The 15696-nt window shown below is 41.1% G+C and overlaps 1 protein-coding gene across 6 annotated transcripts in view; it reads right to left on the bottom strand.

The window, feature by feature from the left end:
* The window catches only part of BBX (BBX high mobility group box domain containing), a 273615-nt gene extending 261585 nt beyond the window's left edge, over positions 1-12030 (bottom strand). For 4 of the 6 annotated variants that reach the window (XM_010386614.2, XM_010386615.2, XM_010386617.2 and 1 more), the window contains exons 1-2: positions 11859-12030; positions 8559-8638 (exon numbers count right to left, since the gene is read on the bottom strand). The gene's annotated coding sequence lies outside the window, so the exon portion shown is untranslated. Of the gene's footprint in view, positions 1-8558; positions 8639-11320; positions 11468-11858 lie in introns of those variants that run through there. The other 2 variants (XM_030940581.1, XM_030940574.1) reach the window with 2 other exon arrangements.
* Positions 12031-15696: the final 3666 nt, after the last annotated feature.

Raw genomic sequence — 15696 nt, 5'->3', positions numbered from 1 at the left:
GCCTTAGTCCAGATTATCTTTCTCCCTTCCTCCCAGTGTAAAATACTCTTTGGGAAACTTCTAAAAACTGCATTCAACTTTCCTGAAGTTTAAATGAAACTATGTAGTCGTTCTATCAACCTGAAACTGAAAATGTTTGGATAAGGAGTTTATTTCCATTATTTCATAAAAACAACAGGTGACTTTATTTCACAGAGCCCTGCTAAAGGTTCCTTACAATCCCTTCCTAACTGACACTTTCATATGTAGAGATGTGTATAAGTCTGAAGCTCATTTATCAACAATTTTTATATAGGTAGTCATAAATACCAAAAGGATTCAAAAACTACAAATCGATCTTTAAACTCAAACAAAGGTGTTTTAAAAAAGGAAAACTCAACTCCCTATTCCCTATTCTAAAATATTTTTATGCAGTATCACAGATGCATATTACCAAATATAATAGACTGGGAGAGGAAAAAAAGAGATGAGAGAGAGGAAGGAGAAGAGAAGGAGGGAGGAAAAGGAAGGAAGGGAAACCTGGAAGGGAAAAATGATAATTTTAGTAACTCAAAAGATAATCAAAGTCTGACAGCTGGATGTAAAGAATTATTTTCTCATTTTGTTCCATGCTCCACCACATTCCCTCTGCAGTCCATGAGAACTCTACACTTGGGTGAATTTTGAGAGGTGCACCAAAAGCTGAAAAACAAGTCAGCATTTTTAATATTAAAAAGAAACAGCATTGCTAATAAGACTCCCTCTGAATTACTTAATCTGTGGCTTTCCTACACCAAGGAATGTAGTCATGTAAATAAATAATGAAAGTCCTATCAATAAACAATTCTTTAGCATTAACAGTTCCAGTCTATATCAAATCCTTACCATAACAAATCAGATAAAGTTATTACTTTGTTCCTACAGTGCCATATAGACTCTTCCCCATGACATATTTATCATTTTTCTAAAGTAGTTTTATAGGAAATTAAAAGGCAAGATCTGAACATTTCATAATTAATTGTTGAAAATAAAGGTATCTAGAACCTCTATAAAACAATATAACCTAAAAATATTCTCACCTGAGAACAGACTAAATCACAGAAAACACTTCCTATTTTTATTTTCCTGATAGATGGGAAAAAAAAATGGGCAGGTAGCAATATAATAAAGGAAATATAACCTCTAATAACAATAAACCATTAATGAAAGTAGCCTGAATTTCATTCAACATTACATATGAAACATTTTTCAACATGGTACAGGTTTCAAATGTTATGCAGATTTTAGTGTGTGTCTGTTTAATAAAACTAAAAACAACAACAAAGGAATCATCACATCAAAAGGGAACATAAAAGGTTCAATGAAATGTGAACTAACCAGGTTCTGCATGGATTTAAGCTTTCCTTACCTAGAAGCCTTTAACTTGGCTCAACTTAGATGGTACAAATGATGTCAATGACTACCAGTTTCCTTACCTGACTATATCCTCATGCCTTACACCTGTACATTTGGAGCCACAGGATTTCAGCAGACAGTTTGATTGAGGTAATATATAACGTTAAAAAATCTTTCATCATTTGCTAGCTGGCAAGGAACTTAAATTGTTCAATGATCAGTGATCAAAGTTAGCAAAATAATTTTTCACTGGGTTAAGTGGTTAGTAATATCAGAGAATTTCACTCTACCAACCAAGGAAGTTAATGCAATAGGATCACAATCCCTTATTTAAAACCCTTAGGTCCTGATATGCTTCAGGATTCAGAATTTTGTGGGGTTTAAAAAGGCAAAATGGTACCTATAGCACATATTACATAACATTCCTAGTTAGATCTAGGATAATATCACACAATGAATCAATATTCATATTTCCAGCAAAATATGTGAATATTCTAAGCGGGCTTGAAAACTACTTTAAACAATCCCATGACAGTCTGGGTTAGGTTTTGGTACCAAATGAGTTTTGATGTCACACTTTTGAAGGAAAAAAAAAAAAAACTTTTAGTTTTTCAAGCTTTTTAGATGAAAGATTGTGAATCTATTTCCAATACTACTACATCAAAGAACAAAGGCGTTTTCAAAATATACAGAGCTTATTAATTTACTGGAGATCAAAAATGTATGGCAAATTAAAATTTAGCAAAGTGGGAAGATGTTTCTGGCAAATATAACCTTAAAAATTAGGAAATACCAGAGTCACTTAATTTTAATTTATTTAAACAAATTTAATGATTGTTGAGACTACTTCAACAAATTTTTGTATCAACGTATATTTGAGTAAGACAGTACCGTTTGAAAACCCTGATACCTGTAGTCTTCTGTGCTTTCTTTACATTTCCCCAGCTTTTGGTTTTCACATTGTTTGAGATTTCAGGGATTTAAAGTATTCCCCATTTATCTTCTCCTTAGCTTGCCCCTATTTTCAAGTGCCTATTTGGTGAAATGCAATTTGCTAAGCACTACCTATGTAACACTTCTCAATCCCCATGCCTTGACACAAGGGTAAGTTTTAATTGTTTATGAGGAGTGCCCCAATTAGAACAACTGAAGTACCACAATTTACAATTTTCCATGTGTATATTAAGTATATTCAAAGTTTTCATTAAGATAACACCACTCTTGCTTGCAATTTGATATGATTTCTTGACTTTTTCTTAAAAAGGAGTGGCTTTATCACACTGTGAACTACCTATAAAACCCACAGCATAATTTACCTGTCTGTTAACCAGGGGAGATCATAATGTCTCATATGTGAACATTGGTCACGTGTTTTTGTTTTGGTTCTTTTGAGACAGGACCTTGCTCGTTCACCCAGCCTGGAGTGCAGTGGCATGATCACGGCTCATTGTAGCCTCGACCGTGTGGGCTCAAGTGATCCTCCTGCCTCAGCCTCCGAGTAGCTGCGACTATACGCACACACCACCACCCCCAGCTAATTTATTTTTCTCTTTTAGTAAAGGCAAAGTCTCACTATGTTGCCCAGGTTGGTCTTAAACTCCTAAGCTCAAGCAATCCTCCTTCCTCGGCCTCCCAAAGGGCTGGGATTACACATGTGTCTTGATGGAAGAAAGTTTCAGAACTGATACTCTAAGACATTCTAATATCTATCAGTCACCAGAGAGAACGCCCTGTGCTGACAACTAACTACCTTGAAATATGAAAAGAGCTGTTTTCTAGTCCCATACTCTACCTTTCCAAAGAGGTGGGAAAATCATTCCCCAAACCTGAAGGAGCACCGTACTTAATCGTGGCATGCCTCAGCTGTGCTTGGCTTTTCTCCTTCTGGTTACTCTTACTATTTCCTTCCCTAACAAATTACTTGTCCAGCACCTCATGTCTAGTTAAAAACATACCAATGTTTCATGATAACTAGAGGTGAGAATCATTTTAGAGAAAAAACAAAAACAAAAACTAAAAGCCTTTCAGAAATTTCAAACAGTGGAGGATGGGGTGAGATGAGATGTAATTATAAAAACAGAGACTATATATTGAGCGCTAACTGTGAATAAGGGTCCTACATTCATTACCGTCTTGTGTAATCCCTGTATTATTGCATGGTAAATATTACCATATCCATTGTGCACATATGAGAATGAAAGTTTAAGGGATGTGAGGTAACATGCTCAAAGTCCCCCGCTAATAAGCAATAGAGGCAGCAGGAGTGGAACCTAGAGCCCTTTGGTGGCAAGGCCTCTGTTCCTTGTACTACAACTTCTACTACAGGAGCATCTACAGAGGGTGATGAAGACCTTCTCAGTATTGCAAACACACTGAAATACAGCCAAAGAATGGTGAAGATGGAAGACACCTTATAAGTCAATGAACTTCAGCCCCACATTCAGAACATGACTCCTACAGTCTTGGGCCATCTGTCCTTCATATCAAGGTTTCTCAGTCAGTCGGAGGACCTCCTGCTTGCTTTAGAATCACCTGCTATATGTGCTAAAATCTAAATTCTGTGGCACCACCCCAGAAACACTGAATGAGAATATCAAAGGATGAGGCCTAGAGACCTCCATTTCTAAGAAAGCAAGCAAGTACTCTAGGCCAGTGTTTTTCAAACTATAAGTCATGAAATCAATTTAGTAGATAATATCTAGTATTTTTTGTTTAATAAAATGGCTTGAAACATACTGGATTTATAAAGATCAGTTGGGAACAGAAAATATCAGAGGGCACTGCACTTTGTCCTGTTTCAAGAAACTTGTTTCAGTTCTTTTATGTGGATTGGGATGTTAAATGTATTTTTATACTATACCTCAGTCAAAAGTATTTAAGAAATACAGCTGTTTTGAATAATTTTTATCCCCATTCTTATTTCTCCTTTAAAGTAAGTTATTGGCCTTTTAATTATTCCTATTACAAAAGATGCAACCTTGTATGTTGCTTTTAGGAGTTCAGTTATTCCGCTCCAGGAGTTTCTGTTTTATTCCCTGAACTTTTCATCTGAGGACCATGTTTAACTATTGCTATAATTATTTAATGAACATTTTTAAATATTTTTAATTTTTTAAGATTTCATAAAATCCAATTCATTCTCATTAACTGTTACTTTGTGGGGGTTTTTTTTGTTTTGTTTTTTGTTTCATTTTGTTTTGGAGACAGAGTCCTGCTCTGTCGCCCAGGCTGGAGTGCTGTAGCGCAATCTCAGCTCATTGCAACTTCTGCCTCCTGGGTTCAAGGGATTCTCCTGCCTCAGCCTCCCAAGTAGCTGGGATTACAGGTGCCCACCACTACACCTGGCTAATTTTTGTATTTTTAGTCAAGACAAGGTTTCACCATGTTGGCCAGGCTGGTCTCAAACTTCTGACCTCAGGTGATCCACTGGCCTCCGCCTCCCAAAGTGCTAGGATTACAGGTGTGAGTCACCACACCTAGCTGTTACTTCGTATTTTATACAAACCTTCTCATTATCTGAAGTTATTTCACTACCTAGATTCTCAAACTGACTTACATATTTTAACTTATTAAGTTTATATTTTGGTACATTTGGTAATACCAGTGTTTCATGGTCTATATTTAATCTTTTAAGTCTTTCATTCTCTCATCTTCTATTTATATATACTTTTAGATGAAATTCTTTACTGGCTTGCTTCTTTTGCATTCTTTCACATAATTGGCACTTATTTCAGTTCTTACCTGTTTCCTTGAAAGGAAAAAAAAATGAAAACAATCCCCATTAATACATGAGGATTTTCTGGGTATATCTGTATAGCTTTAAAATGATGTACTGGCATTTCAAGGAAATATAATTGCCTTCTAAAAGACAATATCACATGTGAACTTTGAGCAAAGTTGTAATCAAAAAGCGCTTTCCACAGGTATGACTTAAAATACAGAAATATCAACAATTAGACACAGTATGTGATGACTGCCCTTGAGGTAGTACAACACCCAGTGACTGAATGACAGTCACAGAATCTTCAAGCTGGAAGAGCCTCCATTCAGTCTCAGTCTTTCTCTTTACCTATTCCCTTCATAGCAGTGTTGTTCAGTGTACTGAGGACTGCCTGCATCTGATTTCCCTGAGACACATGATAAAAACAAAGCAGTAAGATTACAATGTCTTTAGTAAAGTTGAGTTTGTTTTCATTTCATAGTGACAACAAGGAATCTGACAAAAAATACAGGAGAGATACCACTCAGGCCCATTTCAAAAGGTACCCTCAATGGTGAAATGTTAAATAATGAGATGGACTTCAAGGTACAAGTTCAAGAAAAGCATCTTCCTCTTAAGTTAAGTACCTGCTTAAGGTTAAATCTTAAAGCACAGGTATGCCACGTTGGTGGTAATGTAATATGTTAAAATTAATGCCTATATTTAGTGATTTGGAGCATCTGATGTAACAACTGTAAACACTTTGTATACTTTTGTAAGACACTAATAATGATTTCAGGGACTTCCTGTAGTACAGCAAAAAGGCCCATCTGTAATGGAACTGTTCTCAAAGTTTTTTTTTTAGTAGTATAGAGAGATGAAGCCTTTATTATTTCTATTAAAGATTTTTAATATAAAAGTAATTGAAATTAATGACAAGATCTACTTAAAAATGTAGCCCTTGCTTTTACCCATGTTCTTTATGAAATGTAGGAAAACATATACTGTTAATAGGCTAATGACTAATAATTAGAAATTGCCTGTAATTTTACTGAAAAGTATGGCTTTATAAATATTTTAGCTACTGAGTTAGATTTTCATGAGTTGCACATCTTCAGACCTATTCTTTATTTTTACAACATACAGAAAACTTATCAACTACATAGTTACTTACAGCAGAGGCCAATCATAATCATATGTGCATCCTCATTTTCATTCAAAGATATGTTCTAAATTCAATGTCTACATGAATCTGTTTCAATAGATTAAGTATAAAAATCAGATCTATAAGGTTAAAGGTCGAAGGTGCTATATATACAATTTTCAAAATCTGTTAAAAGCAGTTATCTAAAAAACTCATATACCTTGAACTTAAAAAAAAAATGGATACAAAGATCAAGATACTTTTTTTAATGTTTCAAAAATTGCAAATTTTAACAAGTATCTAACTCTCTAGAGAAAGGTTTTTCCTAAAACTGCCGCAGTACCTCCAAAGAGGTAACACTAGGAAACGATATAGATGAGCCACCTTTTCAATAGCTAGCATTAAATGTGAAATGCAAATTAAGGCTTCAGTTTCAGAACCTAACAGAGACATGCAGAATAATAAAATGGGAAGTTTGGAAACACTTGGAAATGGAGAAGCAAAAACTTTAAATTCTTATTTTGATAAGTAAGCCTCAAATCTAATAAATACATTTTAGATGCCAATAACTGGCAATTTATTGTCAAAATGACTTTTTTTAGATCACTATTACAAGATTTACACTATCAGAACTACTTCACTGACTTCAAAGTCCAAGACTGTTCTTGAAAATATTGTTTTAATGAAGCAGTCACTTGATATCTCAAAGAAATACAAGCACTTATCAGACTTTTATTCTCAACATTACTAACCTCGCATATTAATTTTTGAATTGGTCAAATACATTTCCATGGGGAAAGGAGTAATATTAAAAGTTTGCAATGAACTTTTATGAATGAAAATGTTGCAATGAACAAAATAATGTGTTTAGCAGCATAAATGTGGTGTTCTTTAGTAATCAGGAATGCATTTTGAATACTCTTGCCAAAAATGAAACTTTTCAAACAAGCTTTAAAAAAAACTCAAAGACAATGAAATCCACGTATTTCAGTGTGCACTAAATTCATCTTACAGAACCTTCTCATTTTGACCATTCCGATTGGCCTGCTATGTATGTGATGTATTCTGAGTTAACTGAACAAACCACCTAATTATAAGCAGTAATGCAATATTTATACTCCATAAAAAAAGTTTGATGAAAAACATATACAGATTATCTAAAGTCCTCTAGATTGTCTAAATGTTCGATGCAAAACTTACACAGATTATCTACAGTCCTCAATAATACAAAAGTATATTTTGTTACCAGATGGACACTACCAGAAAGGTCTAGTCCTCTAACTCAATACTAAGACAACAATTTTATACCATTAATACTAAGACAAGAATTTTGTTAATGTACACAGTATCTCAGCAATCCAGGAAACGCCATAGACGAGGTCTCCAAATTTTCTTTCATGAAAAAGTAAGTTCATTTTCATTTATAAAATCTCTAAATTCACTATGGTAATATTACACAGCACTACAGCTGATTTACACAATTTAGTACTAGTTTCCAAACATCAACAACTCAGAGTACCTGGGGTGTTCCTTTACAATGGAGTGTGAAACTTACAAGGTGATTTTCTGCAGATTAGGCTCACTGTGCTGCTTTCAAATGCTCTATAAACCCTCAGTTCTTATCCACACACTTACTGTCCCACACATATTTTGCAGATTTTTCTACTTGGGAGTCATATATCTGAAAAAGGCACTTAACGACAGATCTCAGTCATTGTTTATTAGATTTACAGGCTACCGAATTGTTCCTAATTTCTCCAAACATGTAAGTTTTGAAAGAAATTATGATCAATTTTGAATCAAACTAGTGCCCTAAACACTAGATTTACTATACTACCAACCCCACCTTTCCCCACCCCAAAAGTAACTGTTACAAACACCACAGGTTACTCAAGAAAGAGAACTTGAGAGACAGTAAGCAAATGTCAGTCACTATAATTAGAGAGGCCTTCTGCACAATGCTTCCTTGGGTTTTTAATAATTCTCTCCACTCATACACTGCAATCTTCCTATAGTATTGTCTAGCATTAAATTTACTAGACCTTCAATGCTATGTAAAATTTCATTATAAATTAAAATGCCTATTTGAAAGTAAGTTTTGAAACGACAATTACTTGTAGATAAACACAAAATGAACATTTACTATCTTAATAATAACTCACAGCTGAATTCTAAACACTAAGAATTATAAACTGACTTACACTGTGGGAAACTCAAGTGAGACAAGGTTTCTGGGGTGCTGTAACCCCAATAAAGCATCTTCCTATGTGAACGATAAAGACCCTTATGTCATTACTAATTGTCATCCAGCTTCCCTGTATGAAGAGTTTGCATACTTACCCAGGAAGGCGAATGGAAAGTACACAGGGAGGAAGATGAACTGCTGAACTGCAGCAAAGCCTTTGTCATATGATAGTGACCTATAAAGTATCAAATAAAGGTACATCATCAGTCTGGTAGGGCCTTACAATAGCACAGTCCCAAGTCCTGTAACATCTATGAAGAAAGGGTACCAAAACCCAGGAGTCCAGCTCCCACTAAACCCTCCCCTTTCTCTACCACCCCCCCACACTGGAGAACTGAGGGAACAGAAGGCAAAGAAGCTCCCCGTATTCAAAGGGCAGAGGCTGGGGGACAGCCCAACTGGCATTCTAGGGTATCTCCAGCACCCTCGCTTCCTACTCCCCATATGTACAAAGCAGAAAGTTGATCCATTCTGCAAACGCAAAACCCACACCGCGATCATTCATCAACTTGCACAAGTGATCACCACCCCCAGGACAAATATACCAGTAACCAAATCACAGGGATCAATAGGCAGCCCAAGCCTCGCCTTGCCCAGGAGCCGGCGGGAGGTGCCACCGCGGCGGCAGCGGGTCCAGGTATCGAAGCTCTCAGCCTTTCAGACCTGGGCGGCCACAGCCGTCTCCCAAACACCCAGTCCGGGTCACAATCCCCAGATTGGAGATAGGAACCAACCGGGGAAAACACATTCGCCAAAGCCCACAGCGGCAAGTGCAGGGCCACCAGGTCTGCGAGGTCGGGGTGGGGGGGGGCGGCAGCTAGGAAACAAGGAGGGAGGAAGAGAGCGAGGGATCCCACCCCGGCTTTGTTGCTGGTCACCATCAAGTTTGCATCTTAGTACAAAATGTCGATCTTAAAGGCTGACAAGACAGAGGCAGAGGCAGAGGGAGAAAGAGAAAGGGAATAGAGTCCATCTTGCTTTGGGAAAGAGGGGGGAGGAAAAATGAAGTGCAAATACCACACTCCGGGAGTAAAAGTCTGCTAAACACCTTTCCATAACGGAGGAGCAACGAGTGGGGTGTCCCCGTGCCCGTGCCTGCTCGAACTGGCGGCGGTCTGGGCAGAAAACGCCTCCCTCTCCTCCTCTTCCTCCTTCTTCCCCTCCTCCTTCTCCTTCTCCTCCTCCTCCTCCCGCGGGCCCCGGCGAAGATCCCGCCGCCACTGCCTCTGCCTCCGCTGCCCCCCAGGGAGGCACCGCCAGCGCCCGGCCCGGCGCTGCCATTCCGGGCTTGGACCGCGCGGCGCAGAGCGCGTGGGGCCGGACGCGGGGTGGCCGCGCGGGGACGTCCGCGCTGGGGACCCCCCGCGCCCCTCGGCCGCGGGCTGCCTACAAAAGTCGCGCGAGCAGAGGTGGCGGCGGCGCGCAGGGGCGGGGGGCAGCGTGGGGGGCCCCACGCCGCCAGTGGGCAACCCCAGGAGATAGCGAAGAACGCCCCTCCCCGCGCGGGTAAAGTACCCCAGTCCCAGTCAGCCACCCCGGGAACGGCAGCCCGGCGTCCGCGGCCGGGAGAAGAGAACTGGACGTGTCATTAGCAGGACAGGCAATGGTTTCAAAGCCCCAGGCCAATGACCATTAGCAGAGGCAGAGCTCGCTCCGTCCCCATCCCCCACAACCTCCACCCACCTTCCCCTTCGCCCCCCCCCCACCTCCACCCCACCTCGCGAAACTTTTCAACAAGATCCACCTGGACTAATTTGTCCACAGACAGTTAAAATATTGACTAGACCCTACACACCGGGAAGGAAGGGGAATGCACGCTTTATTTTCCTTCCTACAGAAAGGAAAGCAAAAAATAGCTTCTCTCTGTCTCTCCCTCTCCCCCCCCCCTCTGTCGTACATGTTGTGTCTTAGCTTTTTGCATCGTTTCGTTTTACCTTCCTCATTTAGCAGAAATGATCGCGGCTATTTCACACATAAACGTGTTCCAGATTCTGGGATTCAGGGTCCTTGTAAATTACAGGACTCGGGTTCGGTCTCAGTTACGTTAAGTTTCATACAATACCAAAAAATAAATAAAATATGATAATAAATTTCTGAGGGTGAGTGAGCGAGACGAGGTGGAGGAGGAAAAGAAACCTCGAGTCTGATTTCTGTAATTTACTAGCGACCCGGATCGCAGCAAATAACAGTGTAACATGAGTGTGGCTTAAGAGGGCTGAGGAGCTCTTTCCAGAGGCATCGACCCCATCCTCGGATAAAGGATCTGCAAGTTTTCTGTCATCGCGACCAGGCAAAGCCGTAACTTACCTTCAGAAATAAGACTTTAAACGGCCAAGGCCTTCCTCCTCCCCTCCCTCCACCACCACCCTCAGCCTCGCTCTCTCCACCTTAAACTTATTGACACAACATAATCCCACATTCAAGCAAAATCCTGACACAGCCTCCCTCCTCCTCTTCCCCCTCCTCTCTTCCCTCCCGTTCTCTCTCTCTCTCCCTCTCTCTCTGTCTCCCTCTCTCCCCCCCTTCCCTCCCTCTTCTCTCTCCCCTTCTCCCTCGCCCTCTTCCCCCTCTCCCCCTATTCTTCCTCCAGGCTACTCTGGCACTAAAACAGCACTTTCTCTACTCGCCGCGCATTTGGGTAGGGGTGGGGGTTGAGAGGGCACTGATCTGCGGGGCCGGAACACCCAAATCCCAACTCTCCAGATGAACGAGCAACTGGGCTGCTGTTCCCGGTCACCAACGCACACGAAATGTTCAATAAATCCACCGAAGGCTGGCTCCCCGTACCTTCCTCCACTGCCCCTGCTCCCCAGGCCCCACCTCCCCGGCAGCCAAGACCAGGCAGGGCTCCACGTACTTTCGCCGAGATGAAGTTTGGGGCTCCCCGGGCGGCCACGAGCCGCCCGCCGGCGTGAGGGCTCTGTTGTTGTTTTCCTGGGGCCGCTCCAGCCCGCGCCCCGGCTCCCGTGCCCCTCTCGGGCGGCGCTGCCTGTGTGCCGAGAGGTGCTGGTTGCAAACGCAGCCTGGCACCGGCTGGCCTAGTACTCCCCAGCCCGGCCCCCAGCCTCCCGCTCGCAGGGCACTGCCTCCGCGCCCCCCGCCCCCCGGCCCCAGCCAGCTCGGCCGCCGCGACCCTCGCCCCCGACCTCTCCCGACCCAAAGTTTTGGCGGAGGGGGAAAGTGCCCAGGGAGCGGGCCGGCTGGCGGCGGCTCCGGACTCGCGGGGTTCCCTCCGTCTTCCTCAAGTCCACCCTACCGGCTGCCGCCGCCGCCGCCGCCGCCGCTGCTCCTGCCGCGGAGTCCTTGGGGCTGCAGCCCGGCGGCTCGCAAGTGAGTAGGAAAACAGAAAGTGAGGGGAGTGCGCCCGGGGAGGGCTGGGGATGGGGGGCGCCTACCTCGCGGGCTCGCCGGGCGTGAGGGCGTGTGTGTAGCTAGCCCTCAGCGGCCAGTCAGGGTTTCTCTATGGGAAAGTGGAGAGGAGCTCGCGGAGCCGCTCTGCCTTCGCTTCACTGTACACTGCTCCACATACAGTACATGCAACCCGGAGAGACTGAAAACACTCATTTTATATAAGGCAGCCTGCCATTGGCCCGCGCCGTGACGGACAGGCCGCTCAGCCAAACAAAAGGCCCGTTACACCCAAACACACGCACACATACACACATTTTACAGAGACACACAAAGATCATCACATTTTCTATTTTCTAATGTTCGGGACCTGTAGACAGTAGGAGAGGACAGGTAGAGAGGCCCAGCAGAGTGGGGTAAAGGGGAAATCCCCTGTCTGCACCAAGTTGCAAGGCTTGAAACTGGTGTCCTTTTGACTTGGGAGGGTTATGGTAATAAACTACAACTCCACTGGATATGGAAGTGAGGGGGGTTTTTCATCGCTGCCTTTTGGTGCCCCATGGAAGAGGCCTGCATTGTGTTACGATTTTACAGCCTGACCCGGCTAACAAGTGACCAAGAAAGGCTTTTATCACCTTGGATTTCTTCTGTCAATGGGTTAGCTATCACATAGGCCAAAATAGTGCAAGGTAAGTTTATTAGGACTCTAATGCATTGAGGTTGTTAATGCCTCATTCGTAGGTAAATTCAAAAAAATCAATATAACAACACACAAACAAAGATAAACATTTTGCTGAAATAGCCAAACAACTTTTAGCTGGTCAGTAGACTGCCATCCCCGTGTGGACATGCAAACTGTGCTATTGGGTAAAATAAGTCTTGGAAGATTGGCTATTGACTCTTAGCCTTCAAAACAGACCTTTGATTCAGTATATACCAGATTTATATTTTGCATATTATACATAAAAATATATGATTCTTTACGTATTTCACATCTCATGTGAACATCATATGTTGCATGACTTTTGGAGATGATGAACCTCAGGACTGGTCTTTCTGATTGTTTTTCAACGATGCAGCTTCGGCAGATTGTATCAGACAGTTCAATATAAATAAGTCAACAGGTTGGTGGAAAGAAGTCAAAGCTGGAAATTAGAAGGAATAAATTGTAGATTAAACTCTTTAACCAGCTGAGCAATCTTGAGCAAGTTACTTAAACTCTCTCGTGCTCAGACTTGGTTTTGATTTTTAAGATTAAAATAAGAAGCTTTTCCAGATTCCCTCAATTAAATGTTTATTCAGCATCTACTATGTGTCAGGCAGTATCTTAGGCCTAGATGTTTTCTTAGGGTTCCTTCCGTTTTAAGAGTCGGTGAATTATTCTTAAATACAAACATTTTGGAGATTACATAAACAAATACAATTTTACGGCCTAGGTATGTAGCTTTAAAACTTAAAGAAAACCTAACTAAGAGAACTTATTTCAATTCCCCTTTTATTTCCTTGATGCTGTCTTAAGGTTTTTCTCTCACATCCATAAAGTTGTTAAAAGAGTGTGTGTGGGCATGCGAGCACTCCTGTGTAAGAGGGAGAAAGAGAAACAAAATCAGAAAAGTTTAAAAAGTTCAGCAAACAAAGTAGTATTTAGAAATGTGATGTTTATTTTTTAAGAAAAATCATTTTTAAAACAAAAAGTATATAAAAATCACAGCATTTTATATTATTTTATTTTTGAAATGAAGTCTCACCCTGTAGCCCAGGCTGGAGTGCAATGGCGTGATCTCAGCTCACTGCAACCTCCACCTCCCGGGTTCAAGAGATTCTCCTGCCTCAGCCTCCCAAGTGAGCTGGGATTACAGGCACCTGCCATCATGCCTGGCTAATTTTTGTATTTTTGTAGAGATGGAGTTTCACCATGTTGGTCAGACTGGTCTCAAACTCCTGACCTCAGGTGATCCACCTGCCTCGCCTCCCAAAGTGTTGGGATTATAGGCATGAGCCATGGCACCCAGCCAATCACAGCATTTTAAACAGATAATATCAAAGTTTATATTAGGGGTGGACACGGTGGCTCACGCCTGTAATCCCAGCACTTTGGGGGGTGGAGGCGGGTGGATGACCTGAGGTCAGGAGTTCAAGACCAGCCTGACCAACACAGTGAAACCCAGTCTCTAACAAAAATATAAAAATTAGCCGAATGTAGTGGTGGGTACCTATAATCCCAGCTACTCAGGAGGCTGAGGCAGGAGAATCACTAGAACCCAGGAGGTGGAGGTTGCAGTGAGTCGAGACCATACCATTGCACTCCTGCCTGGGGGACTGGGCGAGACTCTGTCTAAATATATATATATATATTAATGGCAGTTTCATTTAGTTGACACAAAGAACAAAATGTTCTTTATCCACACTACACTGCTCTGAGGTCAGTGGTTAGTATTATTATCTCTAGTTTACCCATAGGAGAAATGAGTCAGGGACAAGTTATATAGCCTGTTCCATATTGCACAGAATGACAGTGAAGAAGGAACTTAAACCTAGGACTTTTAATACCCAGCCCAGGTTTTGAGTAATTTGACAACCCTTCCCTCCAAATCATGAACTTCAGAGACAAGAGGGAATTGGAGGGAAAACCAAAAAAACTTTCTTAGTATTTCATTGTGCTCCTTTTTGAAAAGGAAAAAAAGTCAACAGAGTTGCTACATTTAATGGCAGAGAGAGGCCTTGTGCATTATTTGCTAGTAGAACTATTTTGTGAAAAATAGAAAAGACTAGCCTACTCCCCACTCTTATCCCCAGCCTCCAACCACAGGAAAACATTCTTCATATTTTTATGGGCACAAGATATTTTTGTTGAATTACACTTACCTTAGCAGAATTATTTAGAGTTACAGTCTTCAAACTTTTAGATCACACGCTCCTATCAGTCAAATGTTTGAGCATGTAGTCTCAATATGTATATTCACGTACACATTAAAAATTCACCACTGGGCCAGGCGTCATGGCTCACACCTGTAATCCCAGCGCTTTGGAAGGCCAAGGCAAGAGGATTGCTTGATGCCAGGGGTTCAAGACCAACAGTTTGAGACCAGCCTGATCAAGATAGAGAGACACTATCTCAATCAAAAAAGAAAAAAAAAATGCACCATTGCATAGATACATTATTTATTATTATAAATCATATATTTACAAAAACAAAATTTAAAAGCATGAGATAAAAAATAAATACGAGTTTAATTTCTTCCATAGTCCATAGAAGTGTGGATTCCTATGATAGAGGCCTAGCACATGCCCCAGGACTTTGCTTTCCAGTTTGGACACCTCTGACAGTGCAAGGTACTAACTCACCAAGACTGATGCAGAAGAGCATAAAGTGTTTTGCAGTGACTTCCTATAAGTTATTACTGCTACTAGAAAATTGGTAGGTTCACAGGGCCTTCAGATTGAGAGAATGACACTTTTTAAAATACATATTATATTTTGGCAGTGTATTTCCATTGGACTTCATGTTCTAGCATAAGCCATTTTTCAATATTCTTTGGCAGAATATTTATTGAGAGGGTTCTATGTGCTCTTGTGCATGTCGGATGCCAGGAAAGGAAAATTGCCTGCTCCTAGAAGAAGGGATAGAATAGAATTCCTTTCGCCTGTGTGATTCATAGGGCCTCACTACTGAGTAAGGAAAGGAAGCTTAGAGCTAACTTTAATGTAGTATTTTACCATTCTGGAAGTACTTTTAAAATGTTTGTTACCTCATTTGAGAATAAATATCAAGAAATTTTAAATACTAGTTATGTTTGAAATTTAAAATATATCAGGAAAAATCATGGCTTTCATGGAGTTTACTTAATTTTTATAATATAGGGTTATGAAAATAAAAACGATGGT

Source organism: Rhinopithecus roxellana, chromosome 1 (genome assembly GCF_007565055.1).
Source record: "Rhinopithecus roxellana isolate Shanxi Qingling chromosome 1, ASM756505v1, whole genome shotgun sequence".
Classification (NCBI taxonomy): Eukaryota; Metazoa; Chordata; class Mammalia; order Primates; family Cercopithecidae; genus Rhinopithecus; species Rhinopithecus roxellana.
This window is presented reverse-complemented; position numbering and strand designations above follow the sequence as displayed.